We start from the raw sequence: 24,224 nt of genomic DNA, 5'->3' as shown, positions 1-24,224 counted from the left end.
TTCCTGAGCATCCATCTGTGTAAACTTTCCATGTCATGAGCAGCGGAGTGGGGGAAATTTCCTGCTCTGGCAAGTGTAGACATTAAGTGACTTCAAGCTTGGAGTGGGAAACAGGAGGCACTGGGAGGTTAAGCACACCTCCCACCCCAGGGGCGGGTAACCATCTCATGGGTGTCCTCCGTGGAGGAGGTCCGACACCCGTGTGGGGTTGCCCTGATGAGCAGCTCTTCCCAGTAGGGATCACGTGGTCGGGTCGTGGGGAGCCGCATGTTCGTGTGTCTGTGTGCAGACGTGAGTGTTGGGAGGGGTGCGGGGAGAGGGCGGGGCGGACCATGCTCCGCCCCCTGTGCGCATGCTCCCGCCCCGGGTGCATTATAAGCCAGTGGCAGGAGGCAGCGGTGGTCAGAGCTGAGCGGGCGCTTCCGACGGGAGAGAGCACCGCGGGCTCGGGGCCGCTGCCGCTAATCCTGCCGAGGGAGGGAGTGAGCGAGCGGCGGAGTGACGTGACCCGAGCCGGAGCCCAGCGGATCGCGAGCTCTCCCCTCACGCCCACGCTCTCTCTCCCGGTCGCGCACATAACGGTTAGTTGGGTAGCGGCTGCCTCGTAAGCGGTCATTTGTTCGGTCCGCGCGCGCGCGCGTTTCCTCCGTGCCCGCATCCCGAGCTAGCGGGGGCCTGGGCGAGGAACGAGGGAAGGAGGGAGGTAAAAGGAAGGGCGGCGAGACGCCAATCGGCCCGGTGAGGGAGGGGGGGTGGTCTAAGGGGTGGCGCCTTCCCGCCCTCGCACAAAGGGAGGCGGCCCGGGCGGGCACCTGTGGAGTGGTGGGGACCCAGGGAAAGGCCCCCAGTGCTCCCACACTGGCACGCGGAATGGTACTAGCCCTCCTAGTTTCTTCTGGCCGCGATTGGAGAGGCCTCCTCCACGTGGCGCCCCGTCCGGCTTCCAGGCATTCCCTGCCCCGACGTTAGCAGTGGGGCTTAGCGTGGGGCCGAGGCGGGATGATGGATGAGCCTAACCTTCTGCCTGGGACTGCCAGAAAGGCCTTTTTGTCACTCCACTTCGAGAGCGCGGGAAGAGACTGGGGAGGCATGGTGGTCAGGCTCCTCCCTTTTTTACTCTGGAGGAAACTGAGGCCCGTAGCTCGAGCCCAAGATCACTCGGGTAACGAACGGCCAAAGGCTAGATTTGAACTCGGAGCACCCGAGCTTTGCATGCATCATTGCTTTCAAGGGAACACAGCTTCCTGGGCCATGCTGGGAACGAATTTTAAATTGATCCTAATGGCTACTGCCTAGACTGTACAGAACGGTGGTGATCTAATGGAATTTACAGCCTCTACAAAGAATTGGAGCCAGGTCCCGATTAATGGGAACAATAAGTGTCTTCAAAGCTGTTGCATTTTTGCAGTTTGCACTGGAAACCTTTTACCATTCTCATTGTTGAGTTCATGTTCAACTTGTGACTCCATTTGGGGTTTTCTAGGCAGAGATTAGAGTGGTTTGCCATTTACTTCTCTAGCTCATTTTACAGAGGAGGAAACTGAGGCAAACGAGGTTAAGTGACTTGCCCAGGGTCATGCAGCTAGTAAGTGCCTGAGGCTGGATTTGAACTCTTGAAGATGAATCTTCCTGATTCCAGACCTGGCCCTCTATCTTCTGTGCCACCTAGTTACTCCAAATTGTGGTGTTTTACATGATTATAACTTATAAATACATGATTCCTGATTCCACTAACTGAGACCTGTTATTGGGCTTGAGACCTTAGGGCTGCAATGCCTTTCTATTGAAATGAGTTTAAACATTGGGGGGGAGGGTTGTTATTGCTTTAAACTTTGCCAAAAAATGCCTGTAAACAGTGTTTGCTAATGAAATGAAACCTTTGTAAATTCCCACTTTCTTTGGGAGTTGTTCTGTGCTTAGTTCCACCAGTCTCTTAATTTCCACTCCAAAAGCACCACCAAATGGCCTTTTGTTCAAGATTGTTTCTGCTTTAGAAATAATATTCATTTTAGTAGCCCAATTTTGGAATAATGATAATTGGAGTCAGGCCTGAATCTCTTGCAGTGATTTAGTAATAGTGGAGTGAACTTCTGCTTTAGTGTTAGTAATAGGAGTTCTGTGAAGGGGACCATCCACCTAAAGCTCAACTTGAAGTATCTATAACTTAACGTGCCATCAAAGAGGTTGATAGGTTTCAAAATCTAGTTACAGTTTTTCTCTGATTATCCTGTCTCCCCACTCTTCTCAACCACCATAACAAATACCTGAGGGAAGATTGAAAATATCCTGACATTTGAGGATAAACCAAAGTACCACTAAATACTAAACAGTGGAGAGAGTGCTGGACCTTGGAATCAGGAAGAGTTGGGTTCACCTGCTACTGCCCTCTTACTAGAAGAGTGGACAACCCTCAGTAAAGTAAATTACTTCCCTTTTGAGTTGGTTTCCTCATCTTAAAATAGGAATAATGGTGTTGGTAGTAACTACCTCAAGGATTCATGAGGCTCAAATGAGAAAATGCAAGGCCCTTTGCTCATTTTAAAGTCTACCCAAAACATATTTTTATTATTTTAAACACAAGAGCCTTGTGAGTAGCAACATCCATTTCTTTTTGTCTTAATGAATATAAATCAAGATAATTATGGAATTTTACAGTCTGAAAGGACAGTCCAAATTCTTGATTTTTCCATATGAGGAAACTGACCCAGCTCTGGTGCCTGACTGAAGTAGTTTGCTTTTCTTACTAAGAAATTCTTGTTTAAGTTACTAAAATAAATTCATTCAGAAAATATTAGCTGCCTTTAATATACAGAACTTTCCTTATGACCGCCTAGAAATGTATTTGAATGTGCCTTAGTGTGTGATTGAGACCTTAAACCCCTTTGTTTTCCGTTTAAACTGTTTTGAATATGTTTAAGTGCCAGGTTGCTTAGTCTTGGAAAGTTTAAAGTGCTTAGAGGATATGCAAAATGTAGGGTGGGGAGTGGTAAAGACCGTTTACTTTTTTTTTATCATTTTTTATTACCTTGTGGGGGCCTTTAAGGCCCTTGGGAGAAGCCTTAGCAATATTGGGGCCTGAATACTGATTGGCCCTTTTCTGGAGCTGCTCCATTATAGGATATACTGGCTAATATTTGTCTCATCCTTTCCAAACCGTGATCCCTTAGGGTTTCTCATTATTAGAGGTAAAATTTAATTGCAGGTGCTTTTCCCTCATTCTCTTTTTATACTTCATTAAAATCCATTCAGCTCTTGTAGCCCCTTCTTTTTCTCTTGTCTATGTGAAGTTAGCCCTGGGCTATGATGCAACACTGAAAAATTCAACTTGCAGTGTCATATGGGAGTGGTACAGGTTTGTTACAAGAAATATTCCTTGGACATTGATTTACATAGTAGATTAATTATGTCTGACTTTGAAAACCAAATGATGAGAAAAATGAACGTGGGCCACAGGAATGAATGGGGTGGAGTAGGCTTATTGAAGGCTAGAAGGACTTCTACTGGTCTCCGTGACTGTATCTGCCCTCTGAGGACCATCAGCATGGGTCATTGGAAAGACTTGTTACCAAAAGCATGAAACACCCCACCCCCACCCATGATGAATTTTTTGGCCACAGAAACTTGTGAAGAGGCTGCTAAAGGTGTGGAGGGTCTTTAGTCTATATAGCCAGTGAAATCATGATTCCTCTGAGGTACTGAAGTGAAGAGATGGTGAGTGTCTACGGTAATGGAAGAAAAGCATTTTCCTTTAGATTTTGTGTTTATTCCTTCAAGTCAGTCTAACTAAATAAAGCTTTCTCTGGAAGACTTGGGTGAAACTAATTTGGTGAAGGTCTGTAGATGAGTATGATGGTTTTATCAATAGAATTACTTGTCCAAAGAGGACAAATTTTCTTTGGAGGATGAAAGTTCCAGAAAAATTAATTTACCCAGTATATTTTATAGAGGTGTTCTTTGTGAGGGTGAAGGGAAAGTGCCCCAAGGTGCTTTTCTTGAGTAGAATTCCTTTATTTCAGTGACTAGGGACTCTGTTATTGATATCTATGCTTTCTTTGTGCTCTGGAAAACTACTCTAGAGGAAAGGAGAATGAATTACAGTATTTTTTTTTACTTCCAAGAAAATTAAATGATAGTTTGTCTAAATTTCTAGGTACACTTCCAATAAAGGAAGTAATGATTGATTTTTATCTTTCTGTAATGTTGGCAAAATTTAGATGTTCTATTGTCAGCATTTTAAAATGGGAAATAAACTTATCCTATTTGTGTAAAAGGACTATATAAATTTAGTGCCTCCTTATAGCAAATGCCTCTATTAATGGACTTATTTTAGTTATTTTGAGACTTGGTCTCCCAATATTATCCTGGTGGGAAATACAGCAGCTCCACATGGGTTTGATTCCCCTGTTCATCAGCATGGAGTCTTTTGTTTTGTTGACCTGGACTGCTTTACCCAATTGTGGCCACGTGGTGGCCCCTTGCTCCTGGGGCTGCCATAGTGTGGACTCTTGATCAGCTTTAGCTTTAGTCCTTCAGCTCAGAACTTTAGAGCTCAAGTGATCCACAATCCTCAGCTTCCCCAGTAGCAGGAATTATAAGCTTGTGCCACTGCACCATGCCAAAGAATGCTTTCCAAAACTAACTTTGCACATTACTCACTGCACAAAGTAATGATTCATGCTAGGAAATAGCAAAGCAATCTGGTTCTATAACTCACTGGTGTTATGTGATATTTAAAAAAAAAAAAACTTGTTGATCAGCTGGTAATAGTTATTGAGTCAGAAATAAGAGTGACAATCACGATCTACAACTTCCATTCATTGGACATTATTGAGCAGAGAGAGTGAGAGAGAGACAGACAGACAGACACAGAAAGACAGTGCAAGCACCAATTTGACTGGGGGAAGGGTAGTAATGTATATAATAAAGCTCAAAAAATAAATATTTTATAAATAAAATATAATAATGTATATAATAAAGCTTGAAAGGTAGGTTGGATCCAAGAAAGCTGGAAATAGCCTAGAAAAGGGCCTCTGAACCCTCAGTCATCTTTCTCTTTGCCAGATTATCTCTTGTAATTGATGTTGTTGCTGAATACTCAGTTTGACTGGATTACAAAACAAGTGCCATACCTAGAAATGGAGATGGAGATTAGGACATTGAAATGTTTTGTAATAAAGAGTCAACTTTAGGTGTTTCAGGGATCAAGTCAGTCTTATAATGCAGGACAGCCTCTGACTTGGCTTCCTTCATCTGCAATATGTAAAATAAATTCTCTATTTGAAAATACAGCAATGCAAATAATAAATGAATAAGTGAAAGAAAGGCTGGAGATACATAGATCATCAGCCCAGGCAATTCCTCAGCTTTCAGAGATCTAGAAGAATGACAAAAATACATCATCATAAGAAGTAGGTAATAAATAATAAAATACATTAGAAAATGAGACAAGTTGTTTTTTAATTTCCCAAACAGCTTTCTCTTTGATAATATTGGATTTATAGGACATATAATTTTCCTTATAATATTGATGGGTTTTTCTGTTCCTATTTTGGGCAAGTAAAAGTAAGGCCTTTAACATTTTAGAGCCTCAGTTTCCCCCATCTCTAAAATGGGAGTAATAATAATACTAGTATGGTCAATCTGACAGAATTGTTCTGAGAAAAGGCCTTTAGAAATTTAGAAATGCTTTGTTAAATGGCAGTTATTTACTGATTTTTAAGCTTAACAACAAGGAACTATTTTCTCATTAGTCTTTGTATCATTACCAGATGGTAGCACAGTTCATTTCTTTAAAACTTGTTGATTAATTTGAATATACATACATAACAGTAAGCTTGGATACAAGAGTAAAGTCTTGTCCTTTAGAGACTTAAAATTTAGTCATTTGGGACAACAATGATAACAGAACCAAATAAAAAGAAATGAACACCTTCCAGTTGTGTAACCTACTGGTTACATTTCATATTTTGACATTTATCATTTCATATATCATATATCATATTTTGACATATTTAGTGCAACAAGGGGGGTGGGTATATTCATCTTGGACAAACATTGTTGATAGTCAGTGATCTAGGACCAGAGTTGAGTAGGAGAACATTGGGATGGATCACTTTCATTGCTCTGCAAAGCTGTCTCATTAACACTAGCATTCTCTTTTTAATACTGTATGACTTCAAATTGTAGAACACCAATATCAGATATCAAAATCGTAACCAGAGGTCAGTGGAAAGACATAGTAGGTGTAAGTGGTCACACATAGTAGTAACTTCTGCACACGAAGTAGCATAAAAATCAAGATTGTTTATGTTTATAACTGGAAAAGGAGGTGGAATGCTCACATACTGTAAAGGAGAAAAGAGAAATTTCCCAAGTGGGAATACTGATATCCTTAATATGGCCTAATGTGCATTGGGTGATTCCTTTTGGAGGATGTGTAGAAATATAAGATGAAAAGGAATGGCAGAATTTCCATTTACATTGATGAGCCCAGGTCTGTCTTCTAATAGACCAAGGCATGATTCAAATTTAGTGATACTAGGGAAGATTTTTTTTTTATTTTTTGGGGGGGGGAAAGCAACTAGCTCTATGTGTTAAGATTTGTCTTTTGGTGGTATAAGGAGCAGATTGTAGATAAGAACACCTGTAAGGAAACTAATACAGAGTCCAAAGAAGTGGTAATATATGGGTCCAGACTAAAGTAGTAGTATTGGGAATAGAGCAGAGAAATGCAAGAGATGCCAAGATGGAATAGGATCTGACAACTAATTGTATGGGAGAGGGACTAGTCCAAGATATATTCCAAAGGTTTAAATTTGGAGACTGACTGTAAGTATCATAGATGAAAATAGTTAACTCTGAAAAGGGAGCAAATTTAGGGGGTTTGAGTTTGAGACCTAAATGAGCTATCTAATTTTTAAATATGCTATATATAAGTGTTAGAGATGTAGGTCTGTAGCTCCATACAGAAGTCAGACTAAGGGAGAGGGGTCTATCATAAAGGTAATTTATCCATAAAAATTTCCTCCATCTCCCTCTTACTCTCTTGCTTCTTCTCCCTCCTTTTTAGAATTGGAGATACCTGAGCATGTTTACAGGCAGATGAAGGGATGTCTGTCAGAATAAGATTAAGGACCCAGATGAGAAGCAATTAGTCTTAGTAAATAAGGCTATCTTTTCAGAGGGAAGCTGGAGGAGGAGAGGATGTTTCTGTTAGGTTTGAGCCATGGTGATAGGAGGAGCCAATAGTGTCACCTGGTGACCAGTGTAAGAAATTATCTGGCCCATTATCTCTTCAACTTTGGGGGGAATTATAGTAAACATGCCCCCCCTTTACCTTATCATTGTTTACATTTTTCACAGATTGCCTAAATTGGATTTAAACAAAATCTACTCTTGATTCTTCAAAGTTCTTACCTACTTATTGGAGAGGGGAAAGAAATATTCTCCTTTTCCTTTTCTTTGTTCAAACAAAAAGTTGCTCTAATAAAATTTTATCCAAGAAAAGGAACATGGTAACTGTTAAAGTGAAAATCAACACATTTTGTCAACTTCTAAAACCCTTGGGAAAACCCAAAGTGTCTTTCAGAAGCTTTATAATTCCTCATCTACCTCTTTACTTTTTCATTTTAAATCAGAAAACAGCATTGAAGATGAGCTATTATTTAGTTTTAATGTTTTTCTGTTTTAATGACTAGTATTGAAATACTAATATATTTAATATTTTCTCTTGCAAATGTACAGAAATTTGGTTTGTGGGCTGCTTAGAAGTATAACATTTCCATGGGGTGGCAAGGCATTTAGAATTCCCAGTAACCAACTTAAAAATTAGAGTCTTCTGTAGGTTGATAACCTTTAGTTGAGGTTATAAGATATTAGCTTACTACCTATAAATAATGAGGCTTAAATAATCAAAAGTTAGCCATGTTTATTAGGGCAGGCTTTTCCCCCCCTTAGCTTTAGATTGTTCAGTGAACATTGCTACCATCTAAAGCTGAAATGTTTTCACATCACAGAATTTGAGGAAACCCCAGAGGTCATCTATTCCAACCCATTACCACAAAGGAATGCCTACCATAACACACTCAATATATGTTAATTCAGCTTCAGTATGCATACCTTTAATGAGGAATAACTCACTATTTAAGGCAACCCATTCCACTTTGGGATAGCCCTAATAGTTAGCAAAATTTTTAATTGAAGTTAAGCCAAGTTGTAGCTTCCACACATTGCTCCAAATTCTGCCCTCTGGGGCCAGACAGAACAAATTTAATCCCTTGTCTGCATGCTTGCTCTTCAAGCACTCTTCAAATACTTGAAGACAGCATCTCTCTCATAAGTGGTCATTAGGTTAAACATACCCAGTTTCAACTGAAGTGCACATACATGAACTGAAGACTCTTAAGAACCACTAAGGTTGTCCTCCTAGATTCTTGTCAATGCCCTTCCTTCCTAAGCTTGTTTGTGTCTAACTAAGCCTGTGGGCCCCTATCTCAAAGACTGTTTCTAAATGCATAGAAGATTACAGAGGAAACCAATTACATTGGAATAGTTTTCAAAATTGGACCCCAAGGACCTCTACTTTAGGGGGCGTACATTCAAATGCATGCCAAAATCTGGGCAGTTGACATTCTTCAACCATTTGGTTTTTTTCTGTGTAGACAGACAAACCAAGTTCCTGTGGGTTATTACATATCTTTTCTAGGAGGTTTTGCAATACCTTTGAGACTTGACAAAATAGGTACAATGCCATCTGAATAAAAGTAACATTTGGAGGATCTCTCCATTAACATGGAATCCTTCCTTGGCCTGGAATATGTTAGATATTCCCTATCACAGTGTGTAACCAGCACAAATCTCCCTGCCATATATGCCGAGTTTACAAACATTAAGTACAGTGGAATCTTATGTTCTTACATAGTGTTGTATGTGAAAACCTAATACTTCATTAAGAATGTTCTGGGGACAGCTAGGTGACTCAATGAATAGAAAGTCAGTTCTAGAGTTAGGAGGTCCTAGGTTCAAATATGACCTCAGACACTTCCCAGCTGTGTGACCCTGGGCAAGTCACTTAACCCCCATTGCCTAGCCCTTACCATTCTTCTGCCTTAGAACCAATACACAGTATTGATTCTAAGTCTGAAAGTAGGGGTAAGGGGGGGGGGGGGAATGCTCTTATTTAGTGATGGATTAGATGACCCTCAAAGATTTTGTATGGAAGGGAGAGCAAACAGGATGGTGATTGCTGGTGTTTTCTTGGCTGTCCTTTGTTGGGGTAACAATTATTTTAGGAATTTTTCTCCCATTCCCATTCCTTTGGTGGTTTCCTTCCTTTAGCTCTCTTATAACCTTGACCCTCAGTGTCGTCCTCACCATTTTATTTCCTCCAGCATGGATCTCCTCTGTTGATATCTGATCCAGTCCCAGCTGTTTTTCCTGCATTTGCTCTTTTACACTATTTCTACTTTTTGCTTGTGATGTTGCAGTCCCAAGTGGGATGATGTTGACCCGTGAAGGTTGGTTTGACTGGTATGGTTGCAGTCTCTAGAGGCAAGTAGGTCAAGGCTAGCAAACTCAGAGACTAGATGCTTTAGCCCTTTTCAGCTTCTTGTGGTTAATTCTTCCACTTCCTGCTCCATATTTCCCCACTCCCAGTTAGGCAATTTAGAGAGCACTTTCACTAGGCTCCTCCTATAGATAATAGGGCAAGTCCCCCATTGGTCTCATTGGCTTTGTCTCAAATGAGACAGTGTTTGAGCCCTGAAGAGCATTAGGCTTTCAGCTGGAGCATGGATATCAGCTCTAACTCCAACCCTTGTGTCCTGCCTGCTGCTGGATACATACAGCTGGCATGGGGATCACACACTGAGACTGGCCTGCTAGCAACTATTCTCCTCCAGTTGTAAGTAGCAATGTTTGTTGAAGTTATCTTTGTGTGGGCTGCCACTTTCCATCCAAACTCCTGAGCTACGAATGATTTTACTGTTCTTGATGGAAAAAACAGTTTCTTGTAATAATTTTTACATATCTTTTCTATTTTTCCTCTATTTTTGTCCTTTATTTGTTTGCATCCTTGAATATATCCTTGATGATTTTGTTCAGTCTTCAATTCAGCTACTTCTCTACTTCATAATTGTTGTTTGTTTAGTTGTTTTTAGTCATGCCCAACTTAATGACCCATTTGGGGACTTTCTTGGCAAAGATACTGGAGTGGTGGTTTATCATTTCCTCCTCCAACTCATTTTCCAGACTTAACTGATTTGCCCAGGGCTATACAACTAGTAAGTGAGGCTAGATTTGAACTCAGGTTTTCCTGATTCTAGGCCCAGCACTATCCACTGTATCTCCTACCTGCACTTTATAAGATGATACCACTTTTAATTGTTTATCATTCTTTATAAGATTTTAGAAATCCATTTATATTCTAGCTTTTTGCTGGCTACAGCTTCCCTGCAAGTTAAGTCAAATGTCTACTGACTTGAGATACAAAGATTCCCTTCTTTGGTTCCCCTTCTTCTTCCATTATACCTTAAACACATACAGAACCTTTTTGTTATTTTTAGTATTGGCTCATCAGTCTCAGATGGTTCCAATAATATTTTTATAAGACCATACCTTACTTTTATATTCATACTCTTTATTTCCTGGCCTTGCTTCCATTTTCTACTTATTTCTTTGTAAAAAAGTTGGTTGTTGTTCTCTGGATCTACATTGGTCCCTTCAAATAATTCCCATTTTTTTCCTCATTGGAATTATTTCCTCTGTTTTCAGACTTTTATTCTTGAATTTCCCATAGTTCCTGGCTAACGTCTCCCTTTGGAAATGTGTTCTATTTCTAGCTGTCCTTCCTCTGAACTCTTTGAAATCTGCTTTCTTAAAATCTTGGGTTTATGACAAACTACACCTACCTTTCCTGTCCTGTCACAAACTAGATGGAAATATGCACTTTGTCTTGAAAGTTTCCATCATTTCCTGATACTATCAGCAACCGATTCTCTGTTCATAAGCATCAAATGCAAAATATAATTTCTCCTTGTGGATTCCTCTGCTATTTAAAAAATAAAACTATCTTTAGGGCAAGTCAAGATATTAGCTACTTTGCTTTTGACCTGGGACAGTTCAAGCTGGTGTGAATAATTCAGATCTCTAGTTACTACCATCTTATAATTAGTTTCCCAAGTTACTCATCTGTTTCCTTTTTTTGTCCAGGTATTCTTTAGATAGAATACACCTGATAAAATCACTTGTGCCTCTTCCCACTTTAACATTTCACCCAAATAAATGTTCTCCAATATTACCCTTGTCTTTTATTTAGAGATGGTTTGGGGACTTCATTCTTGAATGCTCTGGCCCTGTCAATTTCTAAACCAATGAAATTTTTGAATAACTTTAGGTTCCTCCCACCCACCCCGCCCTTGGTTTGGCATTAATCTTCATTATCCTAAAATCTCAGTACATTTGACTTTGACTTGTGCAGAAATCAGTTCCTATATTGTTGTGCCTTTTTTCCTTTTATTGTACTAGTAAGGACTTGTAATTTTGTAATCTCAGGTGATCCTTACAACACCCCTCTGAAATATAGAGGTCAGTGTTGTCCCCATTTTACAGATGAGACAGCCAAAGCTGAGAGTCATTAAATGACTTGCCAGGATTACCCAGAGAATAAATGGGTAGAATTCAAGGCAGAATTCAAGATCCAAGTCCATCCCTTTATCTACTGTGCTTTTAGTCATCATGTGGTAAAGGGAGGGGGACATTAAAAGACATTTTGTGTCAAAATATACAGGATGGGCATTACAGCAGAAGATTATAGCTTCCTGGAGATTATGTAGTTGATAATTCTTTGGAGTTTACAGAATTACTGGTGATTTAATTTTTTTTCCTACCCTGGTAATTTTCTGGTTATATTGATATAGATATGGATCTTTTAAACCCTTACCTTCTGTCTTAGAATCCATACTAAGTATTCTAAGGCAGAAGAGTGATGAGGACTAGGCAGTGAGGGTCAAGTGATTTTCCCAGGGTCACACAGCTAGGAAGTATCTGAGGTCAAATTTGAATCCAGTACCTTCTGACTCTAGGCCTGGTACTCTATCCACAGTGCTACCTAGCTACCCCTAGTTATCACTCATTTTATTTTAAAAATCTGTTTTCAGAGGTTTCCTCTGGCCCATAATTAAACATTAGTAGCAAAATTCCTGGCAGTGAGCTCTTCTGTACTTATAGTTAACCAGGTTCTTCTTGGATCATGAACACAATCTATCACTCAAATCATTCTTGAAATCTAGTAGCAAAGGACATGTCAGATCAGTTCACAGTTACTTTAATAGTAAATTCTATAATTAAGAAATCAAATTATTTTTTTAGTCTTGGAATAAGAGCCTTGTAGTTAGTAACTTAGATTCCATTGCTATACTTTGTTCTTATTTTTACTGACTTAAAATACTTTGTTTTTATGTTTTACTGATTTATCTGGCCAGGGAAGTAAAAAACAAACAAACAAACAAAAAACCTTATTAATGTATTGAAATCCTGCATAACTTTCTTCTAGATAAGCATTCTAAAATATATTGGGAGCACCTAGGTGGCTCCATGGATTAAGAGCTAGTCCTTGAGACAGGATGTCCTGGGTTCAAATTAAACTCAGGTGACCCTGGGCAAGTTACTTAACCCCATCGCCAAGCCCTTACTGCTCTTCTGCTTTGAAATCAATACGCAATGTCAATTCGAAGAGAGAAGGTATGGGTTTAAAAATACATACATATATATATACATTTTTTCCATGGACTCTCAAAAATTTATTTTCAAGTTATCTAATAATAATAAAAGGTCATGTGTTTTGTTTTTTGGTTCAAGTTTTTTCATTAACATTTGAAAAAGTAAATGGAAATCTGTGTGACTCACATTTTGAAGAGTAGAGAGTTCATAGAAAGGTTTTGTTGTTTTTTGTTTTTGTTTTTAGAAAAAGTACAAACTACTTGTTTTAACTGTCTACCTTACTAGTTTATTCATATTTTATTTTTGCCTCTGATAGAAACTACATTGATATTAGTTCAAGGGGAGGGATGGGGACAGTTAAATGAACTCTGAACAGAAGAACTTGTGATTCTTAAGTGCTTGTCATCAAAATTTCTGTTAACAAGGTTTCCTAACAATCCAACAAGTATTTATTTAGCATTTAATATGTGCAGGGCACTGTGCTAAATAAGCCCCTCCCTCCTAACTTCTTTAATTTTAAAATTCTTTTGAGTATATCACGGTTACTTGTGGAATTCTATTTGAGGAGGAGGATGGAAGCGACTGAGTATTATCTTTCTGGTTTTCTAGCAGTTTGCCTGGCTAATTGGACTGGGTTCTACTTATTGTTGTAAGAAGTAGCTCTACCTTTTCAATACATGGTGAATTGACTTCAAACTAGATATCAGGAAAATCCTATCTACATATCCAGAGTACAGAATCAATGTTCATACGTGTATCATTTGTCAGTCATTGTGCCTCTTCAGATACTTCAATTCAGAGCTTTCCTTGATATATTAGCTTATAGTATTAATAGTGTCTTGTGGGGGCAGTTAAGGGGCGAGATATAGAAAAGGTAAAAGATAAATTTTGACAAAAGAAAAGCAAAGACATAAAATGGTAAAGTAACTAAAACCAGGAAAGGGTCTTGATTATGGAGACAAAGAACTGAACATAATCTCTCCAGCATGTGCTGTTCTGAGGGTTTAGGTTATCCCATCAAATCAACATGAATTTTCAAAGTGCTCTTTGGCCAAAAAACAAAGTACAGAAAAAGCAAGATTCCTAGAACGAGAAGAGTTAACGGAGTTGGAAAACACTGCAGAGATCATCTAGTTCAACTCATAACATGAACATACCTTTTCTCTATAACAATCCTGAAAGCATCAGTCAGCTTCTGATTAAAGATTCTCAATAATTGAAACTCATTATGTCCTGAAGCAGCGTAATCTAGTTTTAAGCAGTTTTAATTTGTCTTTTTTTTTCCTTTAAAACCAATGGAAAATCTGTTTCTCTTAAAATTCTGCCCATTACTCCTAATTCTACCTTCAAGAGCAAGTCTTAACCCTTCATCATGATGGCCCTAAGTCTTCTCTTCTAGGCTAAACATCCACCATTTGTTTTTATATCAGTTTTCTTATGGTACAGTTCTAGTCACTTCACCATTCTGGTCACCACTTTTTAGATATACTTTTAATTTATCTTTCTCTTTAAATTTGCAGCGCCAAAAATTGAATATATATTATTTTAGATGCTATCTCACCAAAGCAGAGTTTCTTCATTCTGGACACCATCTGTTAATGAAGCCTAAGATACAGTTTACTTTTTAGGTCACTGTGTAGCATTGTTGACATCTATGGATCTTGCAATCCACTAAAACTCCCCCATATTTTTTTCCATTAAAAAATAGTTTGGGGGGCAGTTGGGTGGATTGAGAATCAGGCCCAGAGATGAGAGATCCTTGGTTCAAATTTGGCGTCAGACACTCCCTAGTTGTGTGACCCTGGGCAAATCACTTAACCCCCATTGCCTAGCCCTTACTGCTCTTCTGCCTTGGAAGCAATACATAATATTGATTCTAAGATGAAAGGTAAGGGTTTAAAAATAATTGTCAGCATCTGCCAAATTGGTGATTAGAGGCGGCAGCTATGCTGATGCTAAATTGGAACCAAAAGGAGTTTATTTAGGACCTGTAGAGGTAAGGAATTTACTTTCCTAGTCACCCAAAGAACAACTAAAGGTTTAAGATCTCTCTGAAACTAATTGAAAGAAATATGGACTATCCAGAAGAAACAAAATATAGAGCAGAGTCAAGATAGTGGAAATGAAGTTTTATATAGCCTAAGCTTGCCCAGCATACCTCCTTGACAAAGACCTTAATGCACCAAGCAACATTCTGATTGGGAAATCCAAGAAAAAGTCACAGTGAGTTGTTATGATAGGTCAGGATGACTAGAAGAGATAGAGAGAGGTCCATACAGCACTAGGGACAAAGTCTATCTCAGGGAACCACAGTAGAGAGCATTTCAGGGCCCAGAGGATCTCTTTAAGCACTAAACCCTGGAATGGGTGCTATTTAACAGGTCTGTCACCCTTTACCCAGCTTTGGATCTATGATCCAGAGCAGAGAGGAATGAGCCCAAGTGTTGGCCCTAGTCTACTGGGCAAAAAACAAATAGTAGAAGTGTGACTTTGATTCCAGGAGCAGAGCAACAGCTTGATTTTAACAATTGGCCTAGGATGGTGATGGCAAACCTTTTAGAGACTGCTGTTCCCTGCCCCTCTCCCCAGCTCTCTGCCTTACCCCCCAGACAGGGAAGGGAGGGAGAAAGGGAGGGGAGTGGACCCAGTACCCTGCTCAGGGGAGGGAGTAAGCATTTCGATTGGGCTTCTGGGCAGAGGGACTGGGAAGCACAAAGGAGAGAGGAAAGGAGGAAACCCTGTGGAGTCTTTCTGCCTTTCTAGTAACCAACTGTGGCGGGCAGTGTGTGCCCATAGATCTATCTCTGTGTGCCATCTTTGGCATGCATTCCATAGGTTCACCATCATGGACCTAGGACATAATGCCTGCAGTGGAATGACCAGGGTAATTTTAGTCACTTCCCACTTGAAGAGTCAACCTGGAGGCTAATAAACCTGAGTCCAACAGCAATTCATTGAAATTTCTAGCCAAGGACAAAGCTGACCAACCCAAATCTGGGTAAGGTACAGCCTGAGCTATAAAAGCAGGAAAATGACATGAGGACAGAAGCTCAGATTATGCTTCCCCACCAATTTTCAGAGCTCAGCACTAGCATAAAAATCAAAGTGTAGTAAATTGGAAGTGTGAATAAATAAAAAGAATCTTGCCATAAAGATATTTTAAGACATGCAAAAAAGTATGACTTGGAAACATACACAAGCAATGCTTCAAAGTAAAATGCAGCTTTGACCAAGTAAGAGCAGAACAAAATGACAAAAGAATTAGAGAGATTGAAATATGATGTTCATATTTCAAAGATGGCAAAAGATTTAGACTTTCAACCAAGATTTACTTATGTAGCAAAATTGGATATAATCCTACAGGAGAAAAATTGGATCCTTAACCAAATAGAGGACTTCCAAGAATTTCTAATGAAAAGACCTCAGCTGAGTAGAAAATGTGGATTCAAGAGAAGTATAAAGAGGTACACCTAGTGGACTTAAGGTACCAACTCTCAAGGTTTACCACACAGTTGTAATTGTCAAAACATTGACCTTGGGTAAGACATAGAGGTTGATCAGATTAGTAGAACAAACTATAAATATTATATAGAAGCAAGTGAGCACAGTAACCTAGTGTTTGATAAATCCAGACATCTCAACTATTGGGACAAGAACTCATTTGACAAAAACTGTTGGGAATATTTGAAAGTAGTTTGGCAGAAACTAGATATAAAACATCTCACACAACATACCAAAATAAAGTCCAAACCAATTTAGACATAAAGGCTGACATCATAAGCAATTAGTGGAAGAGTGGGAGAGTTAACCCATCAGGTTCTAGGGCAAGGAAGAAATTCGTGACCAAACAATTTCATAGTGGATAGTGGTTACATAAATGGATAGTGATTACATAAAAAGTTTTTGTATAAACACCTAATGAAGCTAAAATCTGAGGAGGAGCAGTCATTTGGGGGAGAAGGAAGCATCTTTGAAGCAAGTTTCTTTGATCATTTCTATCTCATTTCTAATAAGTGGGTCAAACTTATAAAGAAACTTTAGTTGATAGGTGGATGGACAAAGCTTATGAGTAGGTAGTTTCCAGGGGAAGAAATTCAAGCTACCACTAGCCATGTGAAAAATTGCTCCAAGTCAGTAGCAGACACATTCAAATCAACTCTAGGGGTGTCCTGCCTTTCAAATTGTCTAAGTGTGACAAAAAAGGAACATGACATGCTAGAGAACGGATTATGAGAAAAACAGTACTTTAATGCATTGATGCTAGAACTGTGAACTGGACCAACCATTCTGGAAGGCAATTTGGAGCTATGCCTGAAAAGCTATTAAACTATGGACTCTTTGACCTCGCAATACCTTTTCCAGGTCTATACCCTAAAGAAACCAAAGAAAGAGAAAGAGCCCAGATATGTGCACAAATATTTATGGGGCTCATTTTTTGTGGTTATGAAGGATTGGGGATTTGAGAGGATGCCTATCACTTGAAGAATGGCTGAATAAGTTATGATATATGAATGTTATAGAATACTATTCTGAAATGATGACAGGCATAGTTTCAGAAAAACCTGGGAAGATTTGTATAAACTTATGGAAAGTGAAGGGAGTATAACCTGGAGAACAATTTATATAATAAAAATAATATTTTTAACAGTAATTATGAAAGATAAAAACTTTGATCACCACAGTGACCAAATTTTCACAGGACTCATGATTCACCATGCTATTTACTTTCAGATAGAGAGCTGTTAGATTCAGTGCAGATTGAGGCATATTTTCTCCCACCACCCCATCTTCCTTCCTTGTTAATGCTGGGACTGAATTGGATTTTTTTAAAAAGCACCTGGAAAGGGATCCCTTTAGTCCTGTGGACATTCAGAAGGAGTGATAACAATTTGGAACAGTTTTAGTATTTCATATCAATCAAGATAAACAAATAAGACCTTTCTATCTGCGTACACTACCTTAACAATATCTATACTTCTTTGTATCTTTACATTAATAGCACCTAAAAGGTCATCTAACTTGTAACCTCTTGGTTTCACAAATGAAGAAACTTGAGGCTTAAATTCTGAAAAAGGATACACTCCACAAAAAGGCATTTTTAGCCAAATACAATTTTAACTTAAATTTTTAAAATGAAAATGTTTTAACAATCTTGTATAAACATAGTATGCAGCGTGGCAGATTTTAATAGTCAAATTAACAATTAAGACTTAGAAAGCTATAGTTGACACTGTAATAACATTTTGCAATGCACTTAAAACTGTGTGTACATGACTGTGGTGGATATAATGAGATAAAATCTGGACAGAGAAGAAAATGGACAGAAGAAGCCTAGAAGAAGTGCACAATTCTTTGGAAAAATTCTATTCTAAAACTTAACATTCTTGGGTGTTGGAAGAACCCAGGGATCTACCAGTGAATAATATAAAGTACCCCTTGGCCTTTAACATGTAATTTAGGAATTAAACTGAATAGGGCCCTAAATATCTAGGTTGAATTAAAAATTAAGGCAACCAGATACTTTGTTTCCTGTGTTTTGTGCCACAGTAAGCCATCAACAGATATGTATTGTGAGTGCCCTTATATGGGCAAATGTTCAGTTTGTGGTTGAGAATGCTGTCTATACAAAATGATACAACCATTCTGGAGTGCAATCTGGAACCGTGCCCAAAGGGCCATAAAATTGCATGCCCTTTGACCCGGCAATATCATTTGGGTCTGTAACCCAAAGAAATCAAAGATAGAGGAAAAGGGCCTACTCATAGAAAATTATTTATAGCAGCTTTTTGTAGTGGCAAAGAATTGGAAACCGAGAAGATATCCATCAATTGAGGAATGGCTAAACAAATTTGTGGTTATGGTTGTAATGGAATACTGCTGCTTCATAAAAAACTGAACAGGATGAATTCAGAAAACCTTGAGAAGACTTCTATGAACTGATGCAAAGTGTACAGAACCAGGAGAACCCTGTATACAGTAAAAGATATATAGTATGATGATGAACTGTGAAGGACTAAATTATCAATGCAAGGTTCCCCGAAAGGCTCATTATGAAAAATGCTATCGATAGCCAAAGAGGGAAACTATTGAGAATCTGATTGCAGATAAAAGCATTCTATTTTTTTACTTCCTTCATAAGTTTTTTTCTTGTGTGATTGATTCCATAAGGAATGTGGAAATAATGTTTGTTCTGTGATAGTACTGGTCTAATCTATATTAGACTCTTTACCCCCTGGGGGAGGGTTGGGAAGGAGAGAGAATCTGAATTGCAAAAGATCAGGTAATAATTGTTTAAATTTGTTTCTAAATGTAATTGAAAAAATCAAACAATCATTTTAAAATGAGGTATGAGTGTATATTACAGGATGTTTGGGACTCCATGAAACTTTGAAAATAATGAAAAGTCTAGCAAATTAAACTAGAGGATTTTTAAGTGGGGGGTGGAGAATGATTCATTTATTTATTTGTTGATTCATTTATTTCTTTTGAGCCCTTACCTTCCATCTCTAAGCCTGGCTCTCAATCCACTGAGCCACCCAGCAGCTCCCTGGGAGTGATTCATTTAAATAACAAACAGACAGTATCTGGAATGGGTTCTGTTCTGGATACCACATTAGCATGAAGAGTACTTGAGAAGAATTCAACTACTAAAGGAAAAGTGGTAAAGGTCCTTTCTATCATGCTTTAGGAAGATCAGTTGAGGAAACTGGGGATGTTTGCCCTGAAGAAAAGCCAAAAAAAAGAGGCATATATTTGGGGTCCTTATGAAGAAAAAGAGAGGAAAAGTCATTCAGAGGATGTGTTTGTAGAGAAATAAGAAAAGGGAGGAAAGCTTTCTGGAGTAAGTTGCCTTTGAGTGAAACTTTGTAGAATGGTTGGAAATTTGTAGAGGAAGGTTGGTAGAAGAAAGATTAGCATAGCTTTAGGTGAAGAGAGACAGGAAAGATTATGATTGGGTTATAAAGTTAATTTTGGCAGGCATCATAGAAATTCTGTGGTTTGAGTGTTGGAGAGAGGTTAAGATTAGAAAGGTAGGGAAATGTAATTGCAAGAGGTTTGAAGGAGTTTGAGGAATTGAGAGTGATAGAGTTAGTAATTTTTTTCAAGAAGTTTGACCCTTGAAGTGAGGAGGTGAGATAATTCCCAGATAGGGTAAAAAAAGTTGAGGGAAAGTTTTAGATTTGAAAAGAATTGAAAGTATAAAAATGTCAGGAAGCTAATAGAGAGGGAGAGATTAGACATGAATGAGTTATGAGGCTTTATAATAACTCACTTTTATTTAGTGCCCCCTTTCTTAACAATTCTGCAAAATAATTCTGTGAAATTGAATTATTATTTAGCAAATCATTTCACTCAGGTTTCTCATATTCAAAATAAGAAGTTTGGGCTTGTTGACCTCTACTGTTCTTTACTGTTCTAACTGTGTTATTTATGATCCACTTTACAGGTGAAGAAATGTGATTAGATTGAAGTGACTTGATTGCAGTCACATAACTAGTTAGGGGTTGGAGCCTATGTTCAAGCTCAATGCAGATTTTTTTACTAGTCCAGTCTTCTGTAGGTAGATTTTCTCAGCTCCCTGATAACCTCATGAAACCCTGTTTTCATTTCCTGAACTTCATTCATTGTTTTAGTGTAGTAAAAAAAGTACTCTGCTTTGGGAGTAGTCCAGGGATCCAAGATCTAGTTTTGGGTCTGCTTGTACCTTGAAATTTGGGGCAATTACTTAACCCAAATGTCAGGTTTGTTTTGTTTTCTTTTCTTCATCTGTAAAATAAGAGGTTTGGACTCAATGAATTCAAGAGTCTCTTCTTTTTTCCTAATCCCCATCTTTAAAAAAATTATTGACTTCCTCATTTACTCTCAAAAATGTTAAATTTCTGGGGGCAGCTGGGTGGCTTAGTGGATTGAAAACCAGGCCTAGAGACCAGGTCCTAGGTTCAAATCTGGCCTCAGAAACTTCCCAGCTGTGTGACCCTGGGCAAGTCACTTGACCCTCATTGCCTAGCCCTTACCACTCTTCTGCTTTGGAACCAATGCACAGTATTAATATTAAGATGGAAGGTAAAGGTTTAAAAAAAATATTTAAATTTCTGAAGGAAACCCTTGGTTTTTTCCCCCTATATTTGAAAGAATGTTATCTTTGCTTCACCAGAGAGGTCCTTCCAGTTGTTCAGATAAATTTACCTTTCTAGGTTTCTCTGAAATCTTGTTTTTGTACTTGGTTTCTGGTCTTTTCATCAGAAATGCTTGAAGGTCCTCTATTCCATTAAAGATCATTTTTTTCCTTTAGGACTATACTCTTGTTTTTAAGCATTTCAGTTATTTTTGGTTGTAAGCCAGTATACCGATCTACACTTACTTGTAGTGATCCTGACTATAGCCCCTTGGTATTTGAACAGCTTCTTTCTGAATGTACTATTTTTCCCCCCTTTGACATGAGGATTTTGGATATGAAGTTCCTGAGAGTTTTCAGAATGTGACCAGTGAACTCACCTAGCTAGCTTCACTTTGCCCTCTAGTTCTGACAGACCTCTGTGGTTTTTATTTAGATCTCTTGATATAGAGTATTTTATTTTTCATGTTTTTTAAGAAATTAAAATTATTTCTCCTTGATCAGTTTTCTAGTTTGGTGGTTTTAAATATCAGTTATCATAATTTTCTTCTATTTTATATTTTAATCATACTCATTATTTCTTGCTGTTTCATAGGATCATTGATATCTCTTTGGTCTATTCTAGTTTTAATTCATGGCAAATTTTACCACTTCTTCTAAGCCAATGGTTCTCAGCCTCTCAATTTGTAGCAATGAGACTACATAATGCATATCAGGTATTTACATTCCGAATCATAACTGTAGTAAAATTACAGTTTTGAAGTAGCCACCAAAATAATTTTTTGGTTTGGGGTCACTGCAACATGAGGAACTGTATTGTAGGGTCACAGCATTAAAAAGGTTGAGAACCACTGTTCTAAGCTGTTTATTCACCTTTCAGTTCTTTCGGAGCTTTAATTTAAAATATATTTATTTTTAAATCTCTTCATTTTTTTAGGTGTTTATGCAGTCCTTGTAGAAAATCCATTTTTTCTTTGAGTTTCTGTTTGCAGTTTTTACAGAGTGTTGTAATTCTATGTTGACTTGATCCACTACCAATTTATATTATATAATTTCAACAGGGCTTTCACTGCTGCATGGCAGTCCTCCAAACATTTAACTCATTATCACTCACCACATTGACTCTTCCAAATCGTTTCATCCCTCCCATGGCTTTCTTTCCTTTCAGCAAAAAATATTGCTTCATTTTGGTAAAAAGCTTAAGATCATATCCTGAGGATTCCTTCTTCTCTGCCCCTCTTCTTATGTCACTGCGATACCTTCTGCCACTATTTCTTCTATCACCCTTATCTCACATGAAAAGGTGGCCCTTCTTGCTAAGACAAATGGGATACATGTACAAATGATCACGTTCTTCTCCAGCAGATTGCTCCCTCTATCATCTCCATTCTCTTCACTCTCTTTGTCTACTGGTTGCTTCTTTATTGCCAAAAACAAGCCCATGTTTTTCCCATCTTCCAAAAATCCTTACTTGATCTGTCTATTGCCATTAGCAATTATCCCACTTCTCTCTTCTCTTTTGTGACTAAACTTAAAAAGGCTGTCTACAATAGGTGCCTTCACTTCCTTTCTTCTTACTCTCTGTAGTTTTGCTTCTGACCTCAGCATTCACCCCAAACCAGCAGATTGTTGTGAAAATCCTGGTGTAAGGTGATAAGCAAAATATTCTAGCATTGACTTTGCTGGTGGCCCTCATTTCTAGGGCTCCTATAGGCTTCAGGCTGACTTGGTGTGGAAGAAGATCTATAGTTTCTTGGTCCTTAATAAATCTGGTGCGAAGTTTTAGGTTTATTCTGGAGTAGATATGTTGGACTTGGATGGACTGCTTCTCATTTAAGCCATCATCTGTGCCAGAAGTCCTTCTAACACCCTTCCCATTTCTAAAGCTATGATCCTATGAAATAGCTCTTTTTTTTTTTTAAATAACCCTTACTGGATAGTGGTTCTAAGGCAGAAGAGTGGTAAGAGTGGTAAGGGCTAGGCAATGGGGTTTAAGTGACTTGTCCAGGGTCACATAACTAGGAAGTATTTGAGGTTACATTTGAACTCCGGGACCTCCCTTCTCTGAGCCTAGCTCTCAATCCACTGAGCCAGTCTTTCAATTAGCTCACAATGCTGACTTCAAACGTCTTTGGCAAGTTAATGGAGGAGCTACTGAGAACTCACTGGTGGTAGCTTAAAATCAATCCCTTTTGAGATTGTATAGGTTAACGTATAACAACACAGTCACCAATTTTTGATGGGGCAATTTTAGTTATTTAGATAATAGCAAATCTACTTTTGAAACAAATTTAGATTTTTGAGTTGCAAATAGATTTTTGTTGTTTAATCATTTTTTTAAGTCTGGTCCTCATGACCCTTTTTGGGGTTTTCTTGGCAAAAATACTAAGTGCCTTATCCAGCTTATTTTATAGATGGGGGTTAAGTGACTACTCCAAGGTCACACAGCTGGTAAGTGCCCAAGGCCTGATTTGAACTCAGGAAGAAGAGTCTTCCTCACTTTGCCACCTAACTGCAAAAGTAGGGAATAGATTTTGCTTTTATTTAAAATAATGAAGTTCCTCTAATGAAGGATAGATTAAAATGCTTTTAAACATTTTAGATAGTACACTATAGTTTTCTTCAAATATCATTTCACAGTATAATTGTTTAGCTTCTCTGTGAGTTTCAAGATAGTAAGCAGTTTGCATGAGCTTCTTATAGCAAAGCCAGGATTAGAATTTTTAAGTCTCTGATCATTAATACTATGATCAAAACAGCACAAATGACTTTCACAGTCCTTGGGTTTTTGTCTTGCTATATATAATAAAAAACTCAATTTCTTCCCTTGGTCAGCACTTCTGCTTGCCTTCTTACGAAGTTGTAAATCCACTTTACTTTGCCTCTGTAACTTGAAGTCTTAGAAGTTAACTTAGGTGGAGTGGTATTAGAATCTATGAAGCTAGGCAAGAGAGCTGCAACTCTCCAATAAAACAGTATTTCTTTAGAGTAGAACTTAATCAAAAAGATCTAAAAGTTTACAAGTAAACCTCAAACTTTGCGCTATATTTTGCAGAGTACAGAAATAAGTTTTTAAGTTTACTGATTCTGGACACTTCTGTCTCAATTTTAAGTTCAGAAATAGGTCATCCTTATCATTTTGGAAAGCATCGCATGAAGCCCTTTGTGTTAGACTTGGGTGGAGGAGGGAAAAACAACAACAACAAAAAATATAATGAAGACTGTTCCCAGAGTTCTTGGTTCTTTTGTAACTCCTTTCTGGGAGGGGAAAAAAAGTGAAGAGAAGTGACTAGCTTTCTTCACATGAATTGTAGAACTGGAGAGTTGGAAAAAGTTCAGTCGCCTTGTACAGATTACATCCCTTTCATACAGATCCATATGCTTTTAAAGT

At 38.4% G+C, this 24,224-nt stretch overlaps 1 protein-coding gene across 3 annotated transcripts in view; it reads left to right on the top strand.

The window, feature by feature from the left end:
• The first annotated feature begins 351 nt into the window (after positions 1-351).
• The window catches only part of SLC16A1 (solute carrier family 16 member 1), a 44,964-nt gene continuing 21,091 nt past the window's right edge, over positions 352-24,224 (top strand). Inside the window, exon 1 of one of the 3 annotated variants that reach the window (XM_007485158.3) lies at positions 352-581. The gene's annotated coding sequence lies outside the window, so the exon portion shown is untranslated. Of the gene's footprint in view, positions 582-9,789; positions 9,902-24,224 lie in introns of those variants that run through there. The other 2 variants (XM_056819222.1, XM_056819223.1) reach the window with 2 other exon arrangements.

The sequence above is a fragment of the Monodelphis domestica genome, chromosome 2 (genome assembly GCF_027887165.1).
Source record: "Monodelphis domestica isolate mMonDom1 chromosome 2, mMonDom1.pri, whole genome shotgun sequence".
NCBI classification, from domain to species: Eukaryota; Metazoa; Chordata; class Mammalia; order Didelphimorphia; family Didelphidae; genus Monodelphis; species Monodelphis domestica.
The sequence above is the reverse complement of the archived record's forward strand: the minus strand, read 5'-3'. Positions and strand labels throughout refer to the sequence as shown.